This window comes from Cryptotermes secundus, unplaced genomic scaffold (assembly GCF_002891405.2).
Source record: "Cryptotermes secundus unplaced genomic scaffold, Csec_1.0 scaffold60, whole genome shotgun sequence".
NCBI classification, from domain to species: domain Eukaryota; kingdom Metazoa; phylum Arthropoda; class Insecta; order Blattodea; family Kalotermitidae; genus Cryptotermes; species Cryptotermes secundus.
The window spans coordinates 693,666-717,105 of record NW_019731568.1 but is presented as its reverse complement, the minus strand read 5'-3'; the positions used below and the strand labels follow the sequence as shown (position 1 = coordinate 717,105).

General features: G+C 43.5%; 1 protein-coding gene across 2 annotated transcripts in view; it reads left to right on the top strand.

The window, feature by feature from the left end:
* LOC111867047 (protein TANC2) overlaps positions 1-23,440 on the top strand; it is a 634,194-nt gene that overhangs the window by 415,847 nt on the left and 194,907 nt on the right. The window lies entirely within an intron of this gene.

The following is a 23,440-nucleotide window of genomic DNA, read 5'->3' as shown; positions in this document are numbered from 1 at the left end:
CCGAGCCGGTCACGGTAGCCGAGCCATCTAAGGCGTGCACTGTCTTCGCTCGCTCGGAAGCCGGGATCATGGGTTCGAATCCCACTAAGGGCATGGATGTTTGTGTTTTTCTGTGTTTGTCTACAGGTAGAGGCCTTGCGACGAGCTGATCACTCGCCCAAGGAGTCCTACCGAATGTGTAAGATCTAGTAAACAGAAGTGAAACAGAGACGTTTCATGGAGTAGGCCTAGGCCCAAATTGGGGCTGTAGCGCCACAGAAAAAAAATGCTTGTCCTCCTGCTGCAAGTAACATTTTCACCCACATCAGTACATATCACACCAGCCCGTAAACATATTCTGCCCCGGCGGTGTGTGTTTATCTCGGCAAACCAAATCTTCTCTTCGCCCTCCAACTTGGACAACCATCAAATGTTTAATTTCAGTCTTTCTATCGATGCCTGCCACTGACTCAGACTCTGGCGCAGGTGACACTTTGCCTGCCCATGGACTAACTGGTTTCAAGAAGGTCTATATATAAACTTGGATTAGGTAACGTCTTGCTAACAGTCATGACCGCATATGGCACAAAGTGCTTAATCCCCACCTGGCAGAACGCGGGTAAACAAAACTCTGTCAAGCCTGACACATAACGTGCGGCGTACATGGTAGGAGATAGCAAACAGAAAATGACAGTAGCTAGGAAGAATGGGGTTACTGTAAGCCCGGAATATCACAGCCCTTGTGTAACAAGCTGTAATTCTTTTGCAGACCACACGTATTTAACAAAAGAAGAGATAAGGCGCATCATGTTTCCTCTAGCAAGGCGCCATGCTTGTAGATCGGCACCTTGCACGAGTTGCGGATTTGGCCTCGAATTACTAGTGCAATGTACTGCCAGGCTGTCGCTCAGGTATCGCCATATAAGTACGGTGTTTTCCCGTCTCGCTGAAGCAACACTCAGACTGCCTAATCTCATTCCTCCGTACTTGGTAAAAAATAGGTAAAGTTGTCTTTGTGCTTAACTAATTAAGCACTGTGCCATGAAGGCTTATGGGGGAGTGGATGTATAGACCCACATTTCTTGACCTGGGCATTAGCTGGAAGTGAGTGGTCAGCTTCACGCCCCGGCCGCTTAACCCCCGGGGAAAGAGCCTCCGGTAGCCCTTGGGTAGGAGGTTGGGTGAACCGCAGAGTCGGTCTGGACGACGTGGAGAAGAGAAAATTCCTGACCCTACCATGACTCGAACTCCGACCCCTCGGTCGCTACGCTATCCCTGCTCATCCATACCTTGTGTATGAGAGCAAATATATTACGAAACTTGAATAATCTTAGATAACTAAGTAACTAAGCCACTGGTAGCAGGACCAGTTTCAACGTTGATAACACTAGAGCTAGCCACTGGACCCGATACCGGGTCATTTCTTCCGCCAGTTTCGCTAAGACCAATACTGATTGTATCCTCCCACCTCCTTCCCGGTCTCTCATGTTGTCACTTTCCAAGGTTTTCTCACAAAAGCTTTCTTGCCGACCAACATTGCTCATCAGATCGCAGTCTCTTGCATTCCACTACCCTGAGTTACCTATAAAGTCATGACGTGCCTCATTGCGTGATATTGTAAATTCATTCCTTTTAGTTCAAACTGTCGTATTTCCCTAAGCACTTTGTTTCCAGACACTTGTAATTTTTTAGACTGTCACATGTCGGGGCTTATACGTTACGAAAATGACGGGTTTTTATACCCGATAATTAGATTTATTGGCACTTAGGTTACAAATTCTCCTAATCACGCTTAATACAGCGCTATCGCTGATTTACACACTTTCCACTCCACCGTTGCACACGCACTAGGATTCTCTGTCTTCACTAGTCGTCTCCTAGCGACAGATCTCAACACAGAAACTCGCTCTTCTAATCACTGTGAAGTCTTCTTGTCATTTTTTGTTCAATCATCCTGGAATCTCCGAAGTCAACTAAAACTCCGTCTCTTACTCACTCCTCCAGCTTACGACTGCCCGCAAAGTCAAAGCCAGTCATATTACGACTGGCGGTTTACCTCCAACCAGTTCGTCATGGCGTCAGGCCGCTTGAGATCCACTACCAGATTTTTTTCAACTGAACCCTTGCGGTAATAGTCCTTATGTCCTCTCTGACGTGGAGATGTGTTTGTTTGTTATGAATACGCTTCTCCTTTCATCAGATGTACGTATCGCACTTATAGCGTGTTTGTGAAAAGTCTTCCTTTGGCACTACACAAGTCATCTGTCAGTACGAGCTTTACAAAGCAGATCGTGGCTCTCTTACGTATCTCATGCTACAACAGCAGCTTAGTCACATGAACGGTCGTAAGGTTGTCCACACCGTCAAGTTTAAACCTCTTATATTTTCTATGCTGGCTTCACCTTGTCCAATACCGCGAACATGTTCATTCTCATGATTTTCTATGACTTCTGCTCGTTGCCTGCACAATTGTGTTATATAATCGTATACATACGGAAGGTTAAAATCTGTATGCAAATCGCGGACCAGTCAGTACCTTGGAAAATTTCCAGTGGTGCGCAGAAACTTGTTTAGAATGCGCTGCAATTTTAAGAGGTAGGTGTCTGCTGCTAATTCCCACGCGGGACAAGCGTAAGTCTTTACTGATCAGATCAGTGAAGTATGGAGGGTTAGTTTAATGTTAGCGCTTAAACGCCCACTTTTGAATAGGGAATAGAGTATAATAAGTGCTCTGAAGGCCTTGGCTTCAGTCATTTCTATGTACAGTCTCCGTGTAATCTTTTTATCGAAGGTTACACCGAGATACGAGCTTTTGTGTGAGTCGGTTTGGGGAAGAATGATTAAGTTCTGTTAGAGCTTTACGTAAAATTGGAATAAAGCGCTGTGAACCAAAATGAAATTCACCCCACAACATTTGCCGTAGACTCGGCATGTACTAAGTTTAATCGAAATCTGTTCAGTAGTTTCAGAGGTGATGCATGCGGACTGGCGGACCTACATCTCTCCTAAATATAGTAATTTCATCCCCCCCCCCTTTTGCTTTTTGCAGTGAACGCATCAATACGTTAATAAGAGTTGAAGCGTTCGACTCGTACTTGGGAGGTATTTGTTTCGAAACTCAGCTGGAGCATTAACTTTCAAGTGGGACCCAAGAAAGGCATGTTATACATTGAAAGGTGTGGTGTGTAAATATAAAGTAGATGGGGCAGTGTAGTGTGACTGTGACGTCATCGTGTGGCGGAGAACTCGACACGCCCGCGAAGGACAGGTTACAATACGACCACTGCGGGGTACTACTAAAAGTTGTAGGCGAAACGGTAATAACGTTGATGGAACGAAACCGTATATCCATTCATAGTTCAGCAGTAAGTACGTAGGCAACCCGATACGATGAAAGTGAGAATATGACACATCGGTGTTTACACCTGTACACTTTCTCGTGGGCCGCAGAGATACCTGATCTGAATCAGCGGCAGACCGCCATATTTGTTCGACGAAAATACAGCCTCTTTCTTCCAGTTGTACGAGTATTTCCCAGTATAAAGATTAACTGCATCTGTATTTGCGCACGTTAAAATGAACTTGCAGTGAATTCTGTGAGACTTCCGTAAATGGTATAATACGGGCCTCTCGAAAGATATTGTATTTGTGAAGTATTCAACAAATTTTGTATAAGTGATGTTTCTTGGTTTCGTTGTTACTTTCATCTTTAATGTTATTTTTTTTTCATTCTCTTTCCTTGACCCCCTCTGTAGTCTAGTTATCAGAGTTCCTGGCTACAGATCCAGAGGTCCCGAGTTCGATTCCCTGCGCTACCAGATTTTCTGAGAAGTAGCGGGTCTGGAACGGGGTCAGTTCAGCCTCGTGAGGATAATTGAGGAGTTATTTCAAGGAAATAGCGGCTCCGGTCCATAAAACTTAGATTAACGGCCGTGGGAGTCCGTTGTGCTGACCACCCGACACCCTCTATCCGCTAAATTTGGTACTGACTTCACCGACAAGCGGCGGTCGCTCGGTAGGTATAGTTCGCTTGCGGACTACAGGCCACGGAGTTCTCTTTCCTTCTCTTGTTCATTTGTAGGAGGTTTCTTTCGGTCTGATATTTATTCGCACACCTATTCCTGTTGGTTTCATGTCTTGTTTACTTTCCTCTGTATTTATTAGATTCTACATAACTCATCCGGTATAGCGAAAGTCTACGGACTGGACAGTCAGGGTTCGATTCCCGGCAGTGGCAAGAGAATGTTCTCTACTCCGCAGAATGCAAACCGGTTCTGAGGCCCACCCAATCTGTTATCCAATGGGTACCCGGCTCTCTTTCCCCAGTTAAAGCATTCTGGGCGTGAAGCTGACGACTCACTATCTAGTGTCGAGTTCAAGAATGGTGGAGCTGTACCTCCACTCCCCCATACGCTTTCATGACAATGTTTAATTGCTTAATTAAAGAAGCACAGGGACAACTTTACCTTTTATTTAATCTGTGTTTTTTGTGTTTGCTGACTCGTGCTTTTCGTTCTCAGTTCATTTGTTGTGTCACAGAAGTCAGAGAATCTCTGTGTTTGCTGTTCTCCAGCACGGCGCCAACACACCGGCCAGGATGCTCACTCATGTCTCGTGGTGTCCATTTCGCAATAAAATGGCCGACACCCGCTTAGACGCCACCAGTGCTGAGGAGAACTTGCTGACCGTCACTGCTGATTATAATCGCGAAACCAATGCAAATGTCTTTCGGGTTGATAATTATCAACCCGAAAGACATTTGCATTGGTTTCGCGATGGAGAAACAGGAAGCGTATCACATCTAATGTGCTGAAATAGTTTCATAAAGTGCTTGGCTGCTGGCTGGACACTTATTCCCGGTAGAGATTTTTCTCTTCGCAGCAACGTGTAGATGCGTACATAATATAAATTCATTCATCAGTAATCTGTCAGACGACAGGTCCACAGTCTCTTCCAAAACAGTTCCTCCACTTAATGCGATCTTCTGTTTTTGGAAAGAGACTATCCAGAAAAAGTGATAATGTGGTAGTTTTTCCATTTGCTTTCCACATCGCAGTACAACAGCCGTTCAAACCACTCTGGTCACGCCTGTTGCTATACGAACTTGAACCATCTCGAGCATCATTTGCTCTGTGCTTCAAGTCGCTGCTGATGACGCTGCTTCCGGCATCAGTTTTTGGTCTCTCTCTTCGTCTGATGCCTACCCTTTGACCCTATATATTATGTATTATAATATATAATAAACGCGGGTATAGCTTTTAACTTTCTTTGCTTGTACATAATTTGCCAAATATAATGATTTTCTTCCTTCCCTCTTAGTCTGCCCAACGAAACTGTTTATTGCGCATTATATTCGCACATGTTCAGTTATGCCGGTATTTTACTAGATGTTGCCACAGAAAATGTTGTCTATTTTCTGAAAAATTTTGGTTCAGTGAGGACGTACTTATAAAAATTTCGTATTTAATTCTGCAGTAGTTGCTAATGTTTGTAAGCTATTTGGTAAAGGTGAGATATGATGCACAAGGCTGGCTGTATCAGAGTTATGCCCCGAAAACAGAGGCAGGAGATTCCTCCGAAGTGTTGGTTTATCCATCTATGTATGACTCTACAGCCCTTTTTCTTGGACCTTTGCCGCCTTTTCAGTTTCTTGATCGTTTTCACATTCGGTAGGACTCCTTGGACGGGGGATCAGCCCGTCGCAAGGCCGCTGCTTGGACACGGGATACCACAAACACAGAATAAACGCACACAGACATCCATGCCTCAAGTGAGATTCGAACCCACGATCCCAGTGTTTGAGCGGGCGAAGACAGTTGCCGTTACAATTTAGTTAATAGTTCAGGTGTGGAATGTTAACCAGCGGGCAATGGCGTGACCACGAAAGCTGAAGAATCTCCATTGTTAAGATTCCTAATCAGGAAACGTCTAGTGAAAACATTGCAGAGGAATAGCCATTATTGAGAGCTGTTACCGAGCAATGACTAGTGAAAGCAGACTTAGAAGAATTAACTTAGAGTGATTTGTAATGTGAAATTCAGCAACAGTGTTATAGTTATTTGCAGTTACGACTTGTAAGTAGTCAATAAATCTTTTCACCAATCCATACCCCTCCTGAAATCACTCTAAACCGTGACTGTATGTACGTGTGTGTTTAATTAAAGTCGTTTCGCAAGCCATTCAGCCTCTCCAGTACAACAGCAGAGTTTATTTAGCCTCGACAGAATGTGAAGGTGAATCTGAATTGCGAATTGTGATACGTAGAAATGGAAATGGCCTTTACCTATTTTAAGACGTTATCCAGTCTTTTGTCAAGAAATGATAAGGAAAATCCTCGATCAAAATAACCAGTCTCCGCTCTTTGATTCTAGCCGATGACTTCACGAATAGAGGAAGAGCGCTTGCAGGTCGCAGCGGCTTTACTGCCCACGTGTTTGATCATAAACAGGCATTATTTGCGAAGCATGTGCAAACAGTCATGTCATCATCATCATCGTCGTGAGTGTGTGGGCAACACGATTCATCTTCAGGGCAGTGGAGAGCTGATTTGGGCAAGGCGGGACTTGCCATGAGAGCCGTGCAGCTCCTGACTAATCTCCACGATACACAGAATGGTGTCACCTGTTCTGACCTCGCTTTAACAGCGTTTTACATTTACTATAGTTTAACTTGTACAGGGAGGATTTCTAGTGACTGGACCGGGTCGAGGGTTGTGCGACGCGCATGCCGATGAATCAGCAAGCTTGACGGGTCATAACGTTTTGGAATGAAGTAGTTACAATTCAGTGATCACAGGAGGTGTTGAAAATGCTGCCCTCTCTACACGTAATGTTTTTTTTGCAATTAATTGTTTCATTAAAGATACAGGTACACTTACAGCATACCAGATACCTTCTTAGTTTATTCACCAAATTATGAATTGTTTGTTTGCTGTGAACTGTTTCATCTCGAAATTTACGTCGAAATATTTGCCGACACTTTCTAGCAGATCCGTGTTTCAAATGGGTGATAATACAGAAATGCATGTTGCTCTAAAATATACCACACCATGATGTGCCACACTGCGCACTCTCTGAACTGGGAACAAATGGCTAATGGAGCTGAAAACTGCTGCCTACTGCTGGCAAATCAAACAAACTCCCACACTGCTCGCCGTGTAACATAATACCGTCAAGCGGTTCACAAGTTAATTACTTCCCTACATTCCAAGCGCTATCGGCCGTCAGGCATGCTGATTCATCGGCAAAATTCGTATGCGCTTCGCAGCAAGCAGGGCACAGGCCGCCGTGAAGAGCAGAGCCGTGGACCCGATCCACACACTCCTCTCTGTATAACAGATAACTAAGCCTTTAGACGTAGTTTGTGGATGTGTGATAAACTCTTCGGCCGGCTGAGGCTGGAATCAAATGATGAAGACTCTCTGTGATTACAAGTCTAGACTGTCATAGATAAACCAAAGTGCTAGGTATCCCTGCTCGAACACAGTTTGATAATAAGTTAGAAGATAATTGTTTAGTTCTTGGAATGACAAGAAGTATAGTTCGTTTGATAAGAAGTGAAATCCCGAACGCAGAAGTATTTCGCATATCAGGGTGCAACTACAGCCTTAGTCCTACTGTCTTTCGGAGTGGATATTGCAAATAGGGGACGGGGGCGAAGAAAAGGAGTATACAAATGTAACAAAAGATGGATAACTTTTTGACGAGACTTTATGAAATGCTCAACACGATAGCTGCTTGCCCTTTTGTTTTTGCGGCTGGATCTTAATATATGACTTCAGCTTCCGAAAAATCGTTGCATAGAATTTTGAAGGTTTTCTAAACATTTCGACAAATATTACAGTTGCCATTTTCAAGGTTAGTGAATTCAGGGTGTTTCGTCAGCTACCACATGGATATCGCAGTGGTCGCTGTCAGAGATGAGGCCGCTCCTCGGTTTCATCGGATTACGGCTTCATCTCTACCTCACCATCTACTGCGAGATCCATATGTGAGCTGGCGAAACGCCCTCGAAGTCATTAACCCAGAAGTCTGAAACTTATTATTTGCCGAAGCATTGGAAAAGGCTTCAGTATTCAACGCGTCATATTCGTGGAAGTCGTAGTTAGCTCAGTCAGTGTCAGAGTTACTTTACGACTGCCGTATTTATTTGCTGTTAGATTATTTAACGACACTATTTCAACGTATTGTGTTGTGTCACGTGTTTGGGTGACTGAGACGCGGGTTTTGACTGGTAATTGGATTTATTAACAACATACATGTCGTAATTACAAATAATTATTACACTTTTGCCGATTTACACAATTTACAATCACTCCACACCAATCTTTTCAGTCTAGTTCCATTAGTCTTCACTATCCGCTTTGTAACATGAGAACCCCAATCCCACTGCACTGTAGCATACTTAAATTCATCAACTCACGCTTTAAGTCTTCACGGGTCGGCAAACATTTCGTGGCCGTCTCCTCCCGAGAACTCAGAACTGAACCAAAAGTCAAAGTCACATTGCGACTGGCGGTCAGTCAGTCAGTGAGCCTCATATGGAGCTCATGACCAGATATTTATTACTGTTTGACAGTTACGGTATTGTTTCTGTGGAGCACCCTGTCTGACGAGAGGGTGGGTCTGTCTTTTGTATATGCTGCTGGTTCTTGCCAGCGCAGTCTTTCTCGCGTCTGAGTCGCTTGGGACTCACGACCATATTTTACTGTCTTAGATTTGAGGCTTCCCTTTTCGTCGCCTCCTACGACTCGCAGGGTCCAGAACTGAACTGTATCGCTGGATTCTAAGATAACTACTTTGCACGGACCCCACGGAAAACAACGTCTTCCATTGTTGAAACGTGTTTAGCGAACAATTGCACAGCAACGGTCGCGGCACGGGCCCTGTAGAAAATAGTCTGTTGATGTTTGTTTACCGAATCGTTGCTTAGCAACGCTCTGCCATCCACGTTACAAGATATTACAGGAAGATGGTTATTAATTCGCTATAGGCAAGGATGTGAAAACAAACGCCAGTGGCCGGCCGCGCCATAGCTCAAGCGGTTAGTCGCTGGCTTCCCACCGCGGCGGCCCGGGTTCGATCCCTGGTCTGGTCAAGTGGGATTTGTGGTGGACAAAGTGGCGCTGGGGCGAGTTTTCTCCGAGGACTTCAGTTCCCCTGCCAATCTTCATTCCACAAATTCTCCATCATCATAATACCCGAGGCAGGCTACAATAGGCAATCAGTGGCAGCCGTGCCTAGTGGACCCAGTTGGACTCCACCCCCCACTAAACGAATTAAAAAAAAAAAGTAAACACCAGTGGCCTATTTCACCATTACGAGTATATCCCGGTATTCACCTGTGATTACTCACTCTTAAGTTATTTAAAGACGCTATTTTATTTGTTCAGCAGCAGAGATTATGGTTAGTACGTAAGAATTTGGACAGAAGTGGTAGTCGCCTCTTTCACCGTTCTATCCTGATATTACTCTCTGAAGTTGGGGCAAGGCACAAAAGCCTTCTGTTCAGTGAAGTCATTAAGGTAAAGCTAAAGCTGTCCCTGCGCTTAATTAAGCACACGCCATGAATACGTATGGGAGACTGGACGTGTAGCTCCACTTTTCCTCACCTCAGCATTAGATGGAATTGAGTGGTCATCTTCACGCCCCGGCCGCTTTACCCCGGAGAAACACCTCCCACCCCCTCATTACCCATTGGATAGGAGGCTGGGTGTGGACCCCAGAGCAAGGCTGTACGTTGTGGAGAAGAGAACATTTTCTTACCTCTGCCGAGTATTGGTATTAATACAGCCGAAGTTCGAACTCAGCACCCTCCGAATGTAAATGGAAAACGTTATGTGATTGCTTGAGCTCATGTGCATTTGGGTTGAGAAAGAACGGAAACAAATATGATGGATAGTGGGTGGAGATCCTGGGCATCCTGTTACAGTGCATACATATTAAAACCCCCAAATGCAGACACAACCCATGAAGACTTTCATGATTCCGGTTATAGGACGCAGCTCCACTCTTCGTTTCACGAAGTGAAGAAGCTGTTTGGATTCGATGATGAACCGATACTTATTTAGATATGCACGTGACAGATATTACACAATTGTATTTTACTGCAGAGTTGTTAATTAAAGAGGAGACAGATTAACGCATTAAAAGCCATCCCTGTAACAGGCCTGTAGGTTTTGAAACTTCGAGGCTCCCATTTTTTCCAGACAATCGGCTCACAGATGACGGTAATATTGCCAGCCTTACGCGCCGGCCGCCCTTTACTCCTCAGGAAGATTTCTGTTAGAGGCTGAGTCGACCCCAGGGCCACAGTGTGGCTGGAAGGATTAGGTTAATTTGAAAATGCAATGACCTAATCGGGAATCGAACCCGCAACCTTCCGGCTTGTAGCATAGTGCCTCAACCAACTATGCTACGCGTGTCCCAAAGATTGCCGCAGTAGCACACATATTTTCAGATTCAGCTCTTCCGATTTTATACACCTCGGTGGCATTGACGTTGCTTCATAGCGGCTACTAGCTTGTTGCAGCGGAACTGATCAGATGTTATTTTTCTCTTTATTTCATTAAACCTTCAACATATCCCGATAAACTTGAAATTTCAGCAGGTTCTACATTTTATGGCATGTAACACGCGTAATTTCTGGTACGATCATCTTAGGAGGCGGGGAGAAATTGGTGACGTTCAGTTTGAGCTTACTGGAGAGCAAGTCATTTGTTGCATCCATTCGAACCGAAATTATTTCATCCCACACCACATCCAATACTAAATTTTATCGAAATCCGTTCAGTTTCTAGAGAACGTACCTCCTGACAGACTACAGTCATTTTATGCACTGAACTTATTGGACGTAACGCTTAGACCCAGAAAGATATGCCTTGTTCTGTTTATTTCCATGGTAACATAATTGAGTATTTCAGAGTCACAGTAAATAGTTCATAGGGTCCAAATTTTATAATAGACGTCTTGCTCCACTGTCACAATGAACTAACAAGTATAGGCCTTCTCAAATAATATTATTATATTATAAAATTATCATTATTTCCGTCCTTCTGTTATTTCCTTATTTTCAAATATTTTCCTCGACACTTTAAGATGTCTCACTGTTCGGTTGAAGAACATTGCTTGAAGTAACCCAAGAATAAGTCTTTGCGCGCCTTGCAGCAAGGAAGAGAACTTGTACCACTCCTGTGGTCCACCATAGAAACAGGCTCCATGTTACCTGAGTCTCCGTGGAAACTGGCATGCAAGAGGCCGGCCAGTGCGTCTCCTTATAAGGGAAACCGCTTAGCCAGTATCCCTCCCCGACTCTTCACACCGGAAGTGAACTGCGGCCGGCTCCCCTACCCTCCAGTCTCCAGAAGAATGGTGTCACTATGGCAGGGAGTCCTTTGAAGAAACCATAATACTTGCGCAATGCCTCTGACTGCCCCAGTCGTTGTCAAGCATCAAGTAGCAGTTTAGCAATAGGTACGCTAAGGACCGATTTCATGCTGCCGGAGTTACTCAGACCGTCAATGAATTCCCTGCTCTTATGCAACGCAATATCCAACTACAGTGTTTAAAAGAAAGTTATATTGGAACCGATCATAAGCAAGTTCAGCCCAGTTTACATATTCACACTCAGTTTCTCTAAGATCCGCTGTTGTAATACCGTATTTACGCATGTATAGGCCGCACATTTTTTGCCAAAAATTCAAGAGGAAAACTGGGGTGCGGCTTATATTCGAAATATTCGAAATCACACTTCATTTAAAAAAAAAATATATATTCATAATTAGTAATACAGAGTGTAATACTCCTGAAATAATATTCCAAAAAAATTATTTTTCTATAATTTCTGTCTGAAAATTGTGCTGCGGCCTATACACGCACGCGGCCTATACATGCGTAAATACGGTATTTCTGGCTTGTGTCCGATTGGAACCTCGGCCAGGATACTGACTATTCTGACTGAAGATAATCAGTTTTTTTTTCAGTCTTTCCAGGCAAATATCGGAATAGTACTTCAGTTAGTTCATGATCGTTTTCTTCCATTTCCTCTAAAATTAATTACAAATTACTCATCGTACAGATCGGCTTGTAGCGTGAGATATTGATTTATTTATTCATCTGTGGGTCCACACCCCTTTGTTGGACCTTGGCTGCTTTACAGTTTCCTAAGGACTCCTTGGACGGGGAATCAGCCCGTCGCAAGGCCGCTGCCTACACACAGAGACATCCATGCCTCAAGTGGGATGCGAACCCACGATCCCAGCGTTTGAGCGAGCGAAGATATTTCATGCCTTAGACCTCATGACCACTGTGATCGACTCTGAGATGCTGATATCGTCGTTAAATAAACAATAACAAATAAATAATCTGGAACTAGGCTCTCGGTGTGGTCATTTTCCTCTGCGTTTGCCAATCGAAATTGTGTTCTCATTTTCTCCAAGAGGTTTACATGTTAATCTTGTTGCTTTAACGACTATAATAATAACAAATGAAGGATAAAACTAAGCTCTTCTTTAGATATTATTTAATCGTTTTCTTACTTCATCTTCGTTAGGTCCAAGTATTCACTTCATCTCATATATATTCATATATGTTCTGTATATTGTAATCGTTAGGGGTTTAAAAAAAGGGCATTAATGTGTGGTCTGAATTGAACTAGCTCAGGGTAGGACCCATTGGCTGTTTCTTGTGAATGCGACAAAGAACTTCCAGGTTGCATAACGGACCAGACATTTCTTGATCATGAAATATCCCTACAGCTCTCAGCTTCTCACTTAAGGCCCTGCGCCACGGAGGTGATTAATCTGTAGGTTTCTATAGAATGTACGAAGGTAGTTTTAAAGTTAAATTTGTATAAACTTTTATACGAAGCAAATATTTCCCCCCTCGTGACACGTGAACTTGCTAACTTACCAGAGTATTTTATTTGGATAATATTGAGATAAAGCAATGCATTGTAACATTTCGATGTCTGGCGCAGTTTTCACCTTGATGTGCGAAGAAAGGATACCTGATCTGTGGGACTTCCATTACTACGTTAGTGCTTTATGCCTGGCTATCCTAACTCCGTGGCCTGTAGTTCGCAAACTAATTATACCGACCGAGCGACCGTTGCTTGTCGGCGAAGTTAGTACTAACATTTGCGGAGAGAGGGTGTGACGTAGTCAGCACAACGGATCCTCACAGCCGTATACTCGGTTTTCTAGACCGGGGCTATCCCAACTAAAATTTTATATTCATTTCTGTTTTCTCTAACATGCTTTATCGGTCTAATTTTGTACGTATTCAGATATGTTACAGAGTTTGTTTAGCGACATTTTCTCATCGTCACAGTTTATTTAGCTTAATATGCGNCCCCCCGCGTTACTTCATCTCTCACGGAAGACTCTCATTCATTAACATGCAAGAGCTACCCTAGCGACTGATCATCGCAGTGCTACTGCATACACAACAGTGTTTACTGATTGTGCCCGGAGAGACTCCGGTGATGATAAAAAATGTCTGTTGGAGTGAAAAACCGAGAAAACATGTTGGGCGTTCAAGGGCAAAGAGTACGACAGCTCGTTTTGTTATTACCTGTAGCTTCGCCCGGCAGGAAAGGGTAATTATAGTTCCTTTTGACGTAATAGCGACCAAACAACGAACACTGGCCCTACCTTGGTAATCTGGTGGGTCATGAACCCAGGGATCTGAGTAATAATTTCTAATTCGTCATGATAACGATCCTTCAGAGCACGAAACCTTGTTTGCCTGTGGTATGTATAGTGCAATCTGTATGAGACAAGAGTCAGGATGAAGCGGAATTTGCCGTTGTCGGAAATGTGTTTCGGATCCTGAGCATATACGAAACCTAAGAAAATCAGTGTATACTGTACTATAATCATTGGACATTTGACGTAAAAGCGGAATGGGAAAAAGGTTTCAGCACAGAGTATTGCGCTGCAATATTTATTGTGTGTTGTTCGCTGTACACCCTGGCGCGAAATATCGGCAGATTATGTGTAAACTGTTTTGTTATACTACTTAAGGAAGGCATTTAGACGGAAGAAAAGGAAGCAAGTGAGAGGGGTACAGAAGAACGGGAAATCTTTACTGAAAGGCAGAAATGTAAATTTATCCATGCGCTTAATTGCTTAAACACAGCGCTGTGAAGAAGCATGGGGGAGTGAATGTATAACTCCACTATTCTTGACCTCGGCAATAGATGAAGGTGAGTGGTTAGCTTCACGCCCCTGCCGCTTTAGCCCCGGGGAAACAGTCCCATGATCCCATTTTATAGGAGGCCGGGTGGACCCACAGAGCCCATCTGAATGTTATGGATAAGGGAAAAGTCTTTTGATCCTGCTGGCAATCGAATCCAGATTCCTTGGGCCTAGTCGCCATACCGACTGAGCTGTTTTGGCTTCCCAGAAAATCTGTACTGCTTAGTAAAATATAGATTTATGTACACGTATGTGCGTACTGAAGTCAATGTGTACGCTTGCTGTGCATTGTTCTCATACAGTTGAGTACTCTCGTGGGATTGGACGCAAGTAGCTTGTGTTGGATTACAGATATACTGTCTTGCACACATTCTGATATCTTGCCACGCGGATATTTTATCTGGACTGATATTCGGAATTTTCCTAATGCTGATGTCCCATAGCAGTTTGTTGTTGGTACGCACGTGTTAGGCCTGTACCATTCTTTCTGTATGAATAAGATTGCATCCCCTCGTGCTTTACCTGCGAGCAGTTCGAAGCACAGCTATTCCCTACATTTTTACATTTTCCTGAGGGTCTTGCTACATTGGAAAAGGCCGTTGTAACTACAGCGATATGGACTTCTGTTCAGGAGATCTGAATTTCCGTCTGGTTGCACGATTGGTTCACTAAGTATGCCAGAAGTTTCTAGACCTCTTTTGGTATCTCATAGATTTTCTGTATTAAATTGTTGCTGCATTAGTAATGAAGTTTCTGTAAAGAAATAGTTTTTGTTTGTTTTTCTGTTTACGCTTTACAGTAGAGTAAAGTAAAGTAAAGCTATCCCTGTAACAGGCCGTGAAGGCCTATAGGGTCATGAGACGTTGAGGGTCCCACATTATCTAGACAATCGACTCAAAGATGGCTTTACAGTTTGCATTTTAATTGCTTTTATATGTTTGTATGTCTGTTACACGTTGCAAATATTCGGAACATTCTTTTTTAATTTTGGTACCAATATTTTATTTGTCCGTTATCGCCCGTTCCCAAAATGTTAATTTGTGAAATTATTTGTCTGAACTGTAATACATATCAGAGGCAAATAAACACATAGAAGGATAATGTGAACGGACGAGCATATGAGCGCATGCCTTCTTGGGCCAGTACCTGGTGCAGTATGTAATTCGATATTAAGATCTGCGACTTGTATTGAGTTTTTTTTAATATTTTAAAAGAAATAAGATAAGGGGGAGGAGCCGGGATAACTCAGTCGGTATAGCGACTGCCTACGGGCTGGACGACCGAGGAGCCGGAGTTCGAGTCCCGGTAGAGTGAAGAATTTTCTCTTCACCGCAGCGTCCACACCAGCTCTGGGGCCCTTTCCTTGGGGAAAGAGCGGCCGAGGCGTGAAGCTGACCACTCAACTCCAACTAGTGACTACGTCAAAATGTGGATCTATACATCCACTCTCCCATACGCCTTCATGGCGTAGTGCTTAAATTTATCCCTGTGCTTAACTAATTATCTTTACCTTTTGAGATACAAAGAAAATCATTTGTTGACATTTTGCACTGCGATATTTTATGGTATTCAGAATAATGCCGCACTCTTGTCTGAAATTCTGACTGCCTGTCACTGCTGGTCTGCGTCCAATGGGCCGAAGAGAGTATTGTTACGTTGGACAATACTCTCTGCAAACACAGGCACTGGGGCCCATGACGACATTCAGAGCAGCGGAACCTTGAACCTGGCTTTCCATATACAGGCTCCAACCAGCCCGCGGAATCTGAGCCGTTTCGTGTAGCTGGCGAGACGACATTCTCTGGTGCAGACAAGAGGGTGAGTCATGGCGTGTGGTTGCAAGGTGATGTCTGTCCGTACGTCTAACTGTAACGCGTATATTTATAGAAAGAAATATGTAAGTAAGCAGGCTTAAAGAAAAAGCAAGCAAAAACATGGGAAATAGAACGGATGAAAGAAACTGAGAGAAATAAATGAATGAATACTGTATTAGATAGCCCTGTGTGAACTGGTTCGAATATCGGCTTTGCAGACTGAGGGGTCTTCTGCTGCTTTCGATAGGCTGTTCCAGAAAAACGGTGGAATTCACCGAAATAGACCCATCTTTATTTCTTCTGCTTCAGTCATACAGTGGTCTTCGGGGTTGTGATTTCATGTAACCCTGTAGGTGTACGCCAATGCTTCTAAGTAACATCCTGCTTCTGTCATCAGGGCTAAAAGTAGTAGGGTGAAAATTCGCCAAGTTATGTAGCCTAATCACTTTGACCCTGAAGATGGAGGCAGGTTTCTCCGAAACGTCAACATCCATCTACAAAATTACCCACAAGGCAACAATCTGAATACTCAACTCGGTGAAAACTTAAAAATTGTATTACTCATTGTAGACTTGTCTATATCATTCGCGGAAACCCATGAGATTCGAACCGGGAACCTCTCAAATAGTAGAATTTCTAGCCCAATACAGCATGATGCCCAGTGCCGGTGCTTTACCTCCGCGTCCCCATACGCCTTCATAGCAACTTCACATTGCCGCCGGCGCATGACGTGTTCTGAGTGGGATGCTTGTTTTGTGTCCCAATTTGGCCAGGTGCAGGAGCGAAGGTGACCCTTGACCCGACAGTCTCGCGTGGCTGTATCATTCACACTCCTCGCCGTACCCTTTCCTGTGGGGTGGGGGCTTACAGTCACTGACCGGACAGCACTGTGACTGGTGCACCTAGCCTAATGCTTGCGCCCCCCTACTTCCCGGAGGTCCGCCAGAATGTTATATCCTACCCATGTCTCCTCCATTCGTTGATTCTCTCATTTTAGCCTCTCAGATTTCTCCATCCTAATGAAATAAGGTAAGGTAAAAGTAAAGCTGGCCTACCACAGTGGCCGCGCGGTCTAACCATGGTCGAACGCTGGGATAGTGGGTTCGAATTCTTCTCAAGGCATGCAGTTCTGTGTTTGTGTTGGTAGCGTCCTTGCTATGGGCTCGTCACTCGTCCAAGAAGTCCTACCGTCTGTGTAAAGGAAAGATTACGAAACTGAAGAAGAGGTCAGGGCCCAACAAAGGGCTGTGGAGCCATTGATGAATTAATGGAAGGTATCGCTGTTTCTATACTTGATTAAGCACCACACCGTGAAGACATGAGAGAATAAAGGTAGCTAGTGTTGGCCTGTACAAATCACCGAGTTCCTCGCTATGCCGTGTCCAGAATTGTTCGCTAGGCCTGCTTCATTCTTCCTGGATCCAAATATTTACATATAATTTATATTCTCATGAAGTTTCGCACCCATATAAAAGATTATATTTTTGTATTAGACTGTTACATACGTAAGAGATATTTTTATCTCAGTCGGATTTTATATCTTTTGTTGCAGGGTGCATATTTAGAGATTCATTGATATTTTTTCTCATGGAGTGAGATTGATACCATTGCAGGGGCATGCGGTAGCGTAGTGGTTGAGGTGCTACGCTACAAGCCGGAAGGTCGCGGGTTCAAATCCCGATGAGGTAATTTTTTTGAGTTGACCTAATCCTCAGCCTCTAACAGAAATGAGTACCAGGAATTAATTAAATAATTCTCCTGGGAAGTAGAGCGCGGCCGGCGCGTAATCCTGACAACCTTACCGCCATCTTTGAGCCAATTGTATAGATAATGTGGGACCCTCAACGTCTCACAACCCTATGGGCCTTCACAGCCTGTTACAGGGATAGCTTTTTTTTTTTACTGCGACCACTATTTGGCCTGTTGTACCAGCCCGGGATGATATATGATGATGATTATTAGTAGTAGTATTATCATTGTGGAGTAGTCGTTAGAATTCGAATTACTATAAGAAAACCTGCCACTTTGTCCACCACAAATCCCACATGACCTGACCCGGGTTCGAACCCAGGAAGCCGGCGGCTAACCACCTGAGCTATGGCGCGACCATTTCACACACAGGTGTAACGCATACACTAGGCCCATACTTGGGTCCGTGATTGACAGTTCTTTGTAATATCTCCGAAGTGAACGAGGTCTGCAGAATATGGCGTGTCGTATCATTGGCTGTTAACTTCCAGCGGTAGGGCCGGTTAGCTGTCAGGATCGACCTTTTGACTGAATGACCGATCTACCGGCTCCACGTCGTCACACCTCGGAAGATCGTCATAATATTCACCGCCGTAGAACCTCAGTGCCGATCACAGTGGGCGCACAGTCTAAGGCATGAACCGTCTTCGCACGCACAACACTGGGATCGTGGGTTCGAATCCCACTCGAGGCACGGATGCCTGTATGCATTTATTCTGTATTTGTGTGTTGTCATGTGTATGTAGCGGCCTTGCGTCGGGCTCATGCCCCGTCCAATGAGTCCTATCAACTGTGTACAGGATTCATTCATTAGTAATCTTTCAAGACGACAGGTCCACAGTCTCTTCCAAAACAGTTCCTCCACTTAATGCGATCTAGAGCTTTCTCCTTCAAATGAAAATATCCTCTTCTGTCCCCAAGGTATAGGATTAAGAAACTGAAGAAGCGGCCAAGGTCTAAAGAACTGTAGAGCCATATATTGAGAGGGAACCTCAAATCTAAAAAATTCAGTTATTCAGCAAGTTTGAAATTAGTTACCTTCTGCAGATGACAGGCATTTCAATGACGAAGCCCGAAGCCATCCCATAGGACATTATAATGGAGCTGCGTCCTTGGGATACTGGCCAGGATTCCCCGCCATTTATGGAACGTGAAGGCTAATACTATGCTCACAAGGGTCCCCTCATGGGCCCTGTTGTGAGCCAGTTTAATCCAGTCCAATGCTCACGCCCTGTCTCTTTAAGATCTATTCTAATATTATTGTCTCACCTACGCGTAGGTCCCTTGGTGCGTCTTCAGGTTGTGGATGGAAAATACTGCTCCAGAAATGGAGGACTGTAAATATATTGGTATTTCAGGCAGCTGGAAGAGGAATTGCCCCAAAATGGGGGGGTTTAACGTGTCAACAAACCCTCACAATAGAAGATTAGTACGCGTGTGTTACAAAATGATATAACGGTCCTCGGACATGGACGGGGTTTTTACACGATTTAAGTAGAGGAAAACGGACTTGAAATTTCTCTTCTAGGCCTGTACATTGCCTCTTGTCTTAACACCCATGCGACCACTCCATCCACATACACCCAAGCTGATTCATACTCGTAGGTACTCTTGAAAGCTATATCAGCACGGTACACCTTTTCGGAAGGCAAGATGATGGTTGGATTTCTGAGAAAAGAAACCATAATAGGTAGCTGAAACCTGTGTGAGTATAGGGGATGGGGTTCCAGGGATAAAGGTAACAATACCCCTTTGGAGCAGGAATTCAGGTTTGCTTGTGGAATTTTAAACATGTTTTTCAATGTCAAGCACTCCCATTCATATCGGAGGACCACACCGTGAAGAAGCGTCATGTCCGAGTTTCTTAATACAGACCGAAATGATGCTTCAATGGAATGCAGCTCTATCCCCATTCAGCGTATTTACACACTCTCCTATGCTTCTTGTCCAAATTCTCACATGTTTTAAACACTGGAGTTTATATGTCTTTATGTCTGTGTCTCTCCGTGATAACTTCTGTTCCAAGCCGGAAACTAACACTTCTGCTTCTTATTCCGGAGGTCACAGTCTCGAATCTTGACATGGACATCGGTCATCTTAACTAAAGATTGTTGCACTCTTTTTCATTCTCTCTAAGCAAATGCTGAGGTAGTAGAACAGGCTACGATCGCTGCTTCAACGTTATTTCCAATTCATCACCCACAAACAACCTTCTATTTGACGCCATATAACCCATGTATTTGAAAAATAGTCGTTAAAGAAAAACGCAGCAATTTATTGATTTTCGTTCGGTGTACTCATAATATCAACGGTGCTTTACGAATTACAGNCTCTAAGCAAATGCTGAGGTAGTAGAACAGGCTACGATCGCTGCTTTCAACGTTATTTCCAATTCATCACCCACAAACAACCTTCCATTTGACGCCATATAACCCATGTATTTGAAAAATAGTCGTTAAAGGAAAACGCAGCCATTTATTGATTTTCGTTCGGTTTATTCATAATATCAACGGTGCTTTACGAATTACAATACTTAAAAATGTATGAAAATGTGAATACATACGTAAAACTGGAAGGGACAAAAATTCTGTAGATTCTGAAGGATTCTGACGATAACACTGGGCCTGAGTTCTACGTGGTAAAGGCAAAAAAGGTAAAGCTATCCCTGTAACAGGCCATGAAGGCCCATAGGTTTGTGAGACGTCGAAACTCCCACATTTTCTCTAGACAGTCAGCTCACAGATGGCGGTAAGGTTGTCAGCCTTACGCGACTGCCGCCCTTTACCCCCCTGGAAGATTCCTGGTACGAATTTCTGTTAGAGGCCGAGTCGACCCCAGGGCCATAGTGCATCTGGGAGGATTAGGTAAATTGAAAAGGTCCACCTCATCGGGACTCGAGCCCACGACCTTCCGGTTTGTAGCATAGTGCCTCAGCCAACTATGCTTCCTCGTGCCCCCTTGAGGGTGAGGACTGAATACAAGTTATTTAAAATCCATAGGCAGGTCCTTGTGGATTACTTGAAGAACGGGGAATTTCTTCACAGTCTGCTTGTCTGTGAGCTTGTGAAGATCAACTCTGCTCCATGAAGTTGCTCTAATATCTTTGATGTTTTCTGTCTTCCTCATATTCGTCGATGCGCATTTTCAGAACAGAATTACGACTTCATGGAACACGTTCCTCTGCTACTGATTTGCTTTCTTAGGAATTGGTGTGTAGCTACGACAGATGGTCGCTAAGCTCAACAGAGAGTGCATAACAAAGAACGAAATCTGTTATGCTTAACTCCTTGGATGAATAATGGAAAGTTCAGTGTATAACGCTGGCAGGCCGTTGCTGCAAGGCGTCAAGAAATATTAACATAATGACCGGTTTAATCAAGTTAAACATTACACTTATATTCCACAATTAGTATTCATTCTGTTTGTCTCATATCTATATTAAATTAACCACCATGTAACGTACATGTAACAGTCAGCACGATAAGATCTACAGCTAATCTGCACGAATCGATCGTTTGTTATAATCGATTATAGGATCCGATTACACCGATGGCTATACTTCAGAAACCTTGGTCGTCCCACATTCTTTCTCAAGACTCGTCAGTTGATTTCTGTTACCTCACTGAAGAAAACTTTGCTCCTTTTTTAAATTTCATTGCACGATGACTCAAATTAACTTCGATACAGAATATGAAAGAGTTGAACCCACAACAACAGTAATTTGCGACTGAGTGTAAAACGTTGAGGCAACAGAATCCTAATATAGGCGTGTGATTTTTTACAATAAATTACTAGTTAGGTTAACAGGTTACCGTAAGTAAAAAACGGTCTTGCAAATTATAATGAAAGTTACCAACCGGGCATTTTTATCAAATATGATTCTAGACAGAATGCCATAAAGTGAAAGCATTAAATGCCATGTTTGCTTCCTTGCATTGTGCTGCAACAGATTACAGCTTAGAGAAGGATGACGCTGTCTTCAAGGAAATTCCTTGACTAGCTCAACGACTGTCAGCTCAAGGGCGAGAGCCAAAACTTGAGAGGGAAAACTGTTGTCTCAATTTTTCCCGTGCACAGCTTTAAGCATGTTTTTAAACATATGTTTATCTCTGTTTCTTAGTGTGCTTAAAATAAATTGTAGTTAACTGGTGGTTATTTTTCAACACTTCTAACTATGCAACCAAAATGGATCCATTTCGATTATATATTCAGCAATATATCGCAATGTATTTATGATTAAAGAATACACTCATGATTATGGTCAACCACGACCGAAACATGTAGTGTTCAGTGTAGTAAACTGATTGGTCTATTGATATATTATCAATACGGACTGTTTTCCGTGGAGTCCGTGCCGAGGGGTTATAAAGAACAAAGAAGGTCCACTGAGGCCGGCTCTTCTTCTTCTGGACGTGCCTCCATTTCTCGGAAGGCCATCGTCACTCTGACCGGTATCACGTCACAATATATACAGTAGCGTAGATGGTTGAGGCACTATGCTACAAGCCGGAAGGTCGCGAGTTCAAGTTCCGATGAGGTCATTGGATTTTTTCAATTGACCTAATCCTTCCGGCCGCACTATGGTCCTGGAGTCGACTCAGCCTCTAACAGAAGTGAGTACCAGGAATTAATTAAATAATTTTTCTGGGTAATAAAGCGCGGCCGGCGCGTAAGGTTGACAACCTTACCACCATCTTTGAGGCGATTGTCTAGATAATGTGGGACCCTCAACGTCTCACAACCCTATGGGCCTTCACGGCCTGTTACAGGGATAGCTTAACTTTACTTTTTATACAGTTTGTTCAGCGATCATAGTTCTAGTTGTACATACGGGAATGAAGTCCGCGAAAAACCGTTCTGGTCGGTGAACCAGTTGTTTTGAAAGGGTAACAGGATAATATTAGAAATTATCTTAAAGAAAGAGAGTGTGAGGGCGTGAAATGGATTCAACAGTAATGTACTTTCGAATTTTACAATACGCGGGGAATTTACTAACAAGTTTTATTCTCAAGGACTCTTTTACATCAAGTTAGACGAGCCACCTGTAGACCGTGCAATTGTAACAAAGCATTCCTACAAATGATTGCAAGCGAATTTTGCATGGTTTTCACAGGTTTTTGTAACATGCAAATTAGGGGTCTAATTTATAGGGCATTGAGTTACTTCGTGGAAAACCGCGACACTACTAAATCGGTTAAGCTCCATCTTTAAACTCGGAGGGCTGGCTTCGATTGCAAGGGAGTACTTTTTCGAAATTGTATTAGACAAAATGACAATGGGGCAGGTTTCTCTCCGAATTTTCTGATTCCCTTTGTCAGTCACCTTTTCCTAGTACCCAATACCGGTGTTCCTCAACATTTTGAATCCAGATTCGTTTTTACAACGAACAGTAATTTCTAAAATGCGTTTTGTTGTTTAATCTGTGTGTGCTCCCCATTGTTTCTGGTGTCAGGAAGTGTTTCTTTTCATTATTATTTTTAATTACGCATTACGCTTGTTTTATACATCACAATCCTCTGATATTATTTTAAATAATAATTTTGATCCTAATATTTTACTTTCCTGTCGTTTTTCTTATTGCTTGCTCTTTCCTATGCTGTTGGTGATCTGTTACATATTTCTGCGAACTGTAATGCTTACCCCAGTAACCAAAGAACCGGTCACAGTGGCCGCGCAGTCTGATGCATGAATTGCCTTCGCC